The sequence below is a fragment of the Pan paniscus genome, chromosome 1 (genome assembly GCF_029289425.2).
Source record: "Pan paniscus chromosome 1, NHGRI_mPanPan1-v2.0_pri, whole genome shotgun sequence".
In the NCBI taxonomy this organism is placed as follows: Eukaryota; Metazoa; Chordata; class Mammalia; order Primates; family Hominidae; genus Pan; species Pan paniscus.
This window is the reverse complement of record NC_073249.2, coordinates 198,540,248-198,544,998: the sequence shown is the minus strand read 5'-3', so window position 1 is coordinate 198,544,998 and position 4,751 is coordinate 198,540,248. Positions and strand designations below refer to the sequence as shown.

General features: G+C 47.8%; 1 pseudogene; it reads right to left on the bottom strand.

Annotated features, from left to right (window-relative positions):
- Positions 1–1,365: 1,365 nt before the first annotated feature.
- On the bottom strand, positions 1,366–1,474 carry LOC112438488 (small nucleolar RNA SNORA40; annotated as a pseudogene).
- Positions 1,475–4,751: the final 3,277 nt, after the last annotated feature.

Genomic DNA, 4,751 nt, shown 5'->3' with positions numbered 1-4,751 from the left:
GTTCGAGACCAGCCTGGCTAACATGGTGAAACCCCATCTCTACTAAAAATACAAAATTAGGCTGGGCGTGGTGGCTCACGCCTGTAATCCCAGCACTTTGGGAGGCCAAGGCAGGCGGATCACCTGAGGTCAGGAGTCCAAGACCAGTCTAGCCAACATGGTGAAACCCCGTCTCTACTAAAAATATAAAAATTAGCTGGGTGTGGTGTGGGGAGTCTGTAGTCCCAGCTACTCAGGAGGCTAAGGCAGGAGAATCACTTGAACCTGGGAGGTGGAGGTTGCAGTCAGCTGAGATTGCGCTACTGTGCTCCAGTCTGGGTGACAGAGATTCCGCCTCAAAAAAAGAAAAAAAAATTAGCTGGGCATGGTGGCACATGCCTATAATCCCAGCTACTCAGCAGGCAAGGCTGAAGAATCGCCTAAACCTGGGAGGCGGAGGTTGCAGTAAGCTGAGATTGCACCATTGTGCTCCAGCCTGGGTGACAAGAGTAAAACTCCGTCTCAAAAAAAAATAAAAAAATAAATAAATAATAATAATAATATGGGTACACTGAAGAAGACTTCAAAATTCACCAAGAATGTTTGGAATCTAATTTTTTAACCAACTTACTTTAGGGTCATTTTTAGCGTACGTGGATCTTCCTGGTTCTCAATTTGACACCCTCTCTAAACATGAATGAGTTTAAATCATATTCATTCCTAAGCAATCACACTCAAGAATAAGTACAGATGTGTGGAATATGCCAATACCTTTAACTCCAGATATCGTGTTCTCAAGATAAAAGCCTTTAAAACAAAAAGCCATCTTATGTATCAAGTCAACATGAAATTGAAATACAAAATTAATATAGCTGAGGTTTTCCCTCATATCCTATGCTTTTAAATTATCTATTCTACAATCCTAGAATCAACATTTTTTTATTAAGAGACAGGGTCGGCCGGGCATGGTGGCTCACGCCTGTAATCCTAGCACTTTGGGAGGCCGAGGCGGGCAGATCACCTGAGGTTGGGAGTTTGAGACCAGCCTGACCAACATGGAGAAATCCCATCTCTACAAAAAATACAAAATTAGCCGGGCGTGGTGGCACATGCCTGTAATCCCAGCTACTTGGAAGGCTGAGGCGGGAGAATCGCTTCAACCTGGGAGGCGGAGTTTGCGGTGAGCAGAGATCCCGCCATTGCACTCCAGCCTGGGCAACAAGAGCCTGAAACTCCATCCCAAAAAAAGAGACAGGGTCTGTCTTTGTTGCCCAGGCTGGAGTACAGTGGTGCCATCAAAGCTCAGCACAGCCTCCAACTCCAGAGCTCGATCCTCCTGCCTCTGCCTCCCCTTCCTGAGCAGCTGCAACTACAGGCACATGCCTCGATACCCAGCCAATTAAAAAAAAAAAAACTCATACTGAACAATGAGTTCTGGGTTGCAAAACAGGATTTATTTTTTGTACTTATCCATAAATATATATATATAAATGCGTGCTGGTTGCTTTTTGTTGTTGTTGTTATTAGACCTCAAGACCATTGGGAATTTTTTTTGTTTTTGTTTTTTTGAGACGGAGTCTTGCTCTGTCGCCCAGGTTGAGTGCAGTGGCAGGATCTCTGCTCACTGCAAGCTCCGCCTCCCGGGTTCACGCCATTCTCCTGCCTCAGCCCCCCAAGTAGCTGGGACTACAGGCGCCTGCCACCACGCCCGGCTAATTTTTTGTATTTTTAGTAGAGACAGGGTTTCACCGTGTTAGCCAGGATGGTCTCGATCTCCTGACCTCGTGATCCACCCGCCTCAGCCTCCCAAAGTGCTGAGATTACAGGCATAAGCCACTGCACCCGGCTTATGTTTTTGTATTTTTAGTAGAGACGGGGTTTCACCGTGTTAGCCAGGATGGTCTCGATCTCCTGACCTCATGATCCACCTGCCTCGGCCTCCCAAAGTGCTGGGATTACAGGCATGAGCCATCGCGCCCGGCCTGGAATGGTTGGTTTTTTTACTACCTCTGGGTGAATGAGAAAGTACACTACAATAGCAAGAGAGCAGGAAGGGCAATTTATTATTTCTTTTCTTTTCTTTTCTTTTTTTTTTTTTTTGAGACGGAGTTTCACTCTCGTTGCCCAGGCTGGAGTGCGGTGGTGTGATCTCGGCTCACTGCAACCTCCGCCTCCTGGGTTCAAGCGATTCTCCTGTCAGCCTCCCGAGTAGCTGGGATTACAGGCGCTCGCCACTACGCCTGGCTAAGTTTTGGTATTTTTTTAGTAGAGACAGGGTTTCACTATGTTGACCAGGCTGGTCTTGAACTCTTGATGTCAGGTGATCCGCCTGCCTCAGACTCCCAAAATGCTGGGATTACAGGCGTGAGCCACCGCACCCAGCCAGGAGGGGCAATTTCCATTTGGAGTGAAGGAAGGGGCAGATTTGGGCTCAGGATTCCAATAATAGTTTATGAAGAGTTTCTATGTTTCACGAATTTTACATCTTTTATCTCTAAAAGACAATTTTGGCTGGACACAGTGGCTCTCACCTATAATCCCAGCACTTTAGAAGGCTGAGGTAGGAGGACCACTTGAGTCCAAAAGTTTGAGACCAGCTTGGGCAACATAGGGAGATCCCATCTCAATTAAAAAATGAGCCAGGCTTGGTGGCACATGCTTGTGGTCCCAGCTACTCAGGGGGTGGACTGAGGTAGGATGATCGCTTGTGCCTGGGAGGTTGAGGCTGTAGTGAGCCAAGATAGCGCCACTGCACTCCAACCTGAGCAACAGAGCAAGAGCCTGTCTCAAAAAAATAAATAAAATAAAAATAAAAAGGTGGGCCTTTTATAGAATAAGGAAGTTTAAATCTGAAAGGATTAAGCCACTTGCCCAAAGTCTTATAGCCAGTGAGAAGCCAGAGCCAGGATGTGAACTCAGGTCTGCATGATATGGATGCCAAAAGCCCAGGTCCTGGCCACCGTGCCAAGCTGCCTCTTGAGACATAGGAGCTCCCCAGCCTCTAAAACATTACCCTCTTCCTGACATTGGCCCTGGAAGGTTGTTAGACCAGAACAACAACCAGGAGATGTTGTATGCAACTTAGGCACCCCACTTCAGTCATCTGTGACGCCTCAAGGACCAGAGTTCACAGTCTGTGCTTGGCACCCCCGTCAGAGCTTTGACAAGCAATGTGTTTGTTAGACATGATGTCCTTTCCAGACTCAACCAAACAGCTCCAGCCTGCCCGCGCTGACCAGCAGAGCAGGCCTCCAGGCTGAGTCACCGCCCAGGGGTGTTTCACAACCAACCTGTCTGTGCATTGAGGCAGCAGAGGCAGGAAAGGTCACTGGGTGGCCCATGTCATCTTGAGCTCCTGGACAGAAAGGTGGAGCCTGGCTCACCTGTACCCATCCAGTTCTCACCCAAGTTTTCTTTCTCTTCTTGTAGGCTCTCTCTTTAACCTGAGGTACTATCCTGAGCCAAGGGAAGTTTCAACAAGCTCCAGTTCCTCATCTGTAAAATGGGAACTACATACATATTTAAATTATTGTGCATCCTACATGCCCTGTATAATTTAATCTTTATAGCAAACCAGTGAGGTAGATGCTATTATTTCATTTTACAAATGCAGGTACTGAAGATCAGAGATGTTATGTCACTCACCAAAGTCACACAGCTGGTTAGCGCAGGGTCAGGAATCAACCCTAAGTCTGTATGACTAAAGAGTGTGGGATCAGAAGGAAATGTTCAGGAGAAAAGTCTGGCTATGGCTCAGGGCCTGTAATTCCCTGCTGAGTCATTTAGGCAAGTCCCTTCCACTCTATGGGTCTTGGTTTCCCCATCCGTTCTGTGGGGTGGGAGATAGGAAGCTGGACTAATGAGGCTGGAGGCCTCTTTCACCTTTAAGTCTATGGTCCTAAGATTTTATGCAGAAGGCCTTTCCCTCAGTCACACCTAGAGTGTGGTCTTTGTTTCCCGTACAGCCCACTCTTGAACTTCCTCTGGGGGAAGAGCAGACAGCAGGAGATTTCCTAGCAAGCTGCAGCTCTTTTTTTTTTTTTTTTTGAGATGGAGTCTGGCTCTGTCGCCCAGGCTGGAGTGCAGTAGCGCCATCTCGGCTCAGTGCGAGCTCCACCTCCCAGGTTCACGCCATTTTCCTGCCTCAGCCTCCCGAGCAGCTGGGACTACAGGCGCCGGCCACCGCGCCCGGCTAATTTTTTTGTATTTTTAGTAGAGACGGGGTTTCTCCGTGGTCTCGATCTCCTGACCTCGTGATCCACCCGCCTTGGCCTCCCAAAGTGCTGGGATTAGCAAGCTGCAGCTCTTGCACATGACAACTTTGTTGTGACTTCCACTGAGCCATGTCCACATCTGTGAAACTGGGATGACCATAGTACCAGCAATCCAGTCACAGTACACACCATTGTGCTAGGTGCGTCATCTACATTTCCTCTTTATCTTATAATGACCTAGAAGACGATGTCACTGCTTGAGGCCACCCGGTTTATAGGAAGTGGAGCTGCTGTCTCAGCCTAGGCATGTCTGCCTCTTTGCCCTTCGCCATACTGCTTCTCCTCTCCTAGCCCTGATGGTGGGAGAATGCACTGAAATGATGAATGAAAAGCACCTGGTGACCCGATGTTACTGGCTCGCTTTTTCCCATTATAATGGGAGCTGGGACTTGAGTCTTCAACTGTTTTTGCATCCACAAATAATGCCAATGTGGGCCTTTCTATGGGTTCTTGGTACATAATTGCTGACTGATATAATTCTATTCACTAAGGACAAGC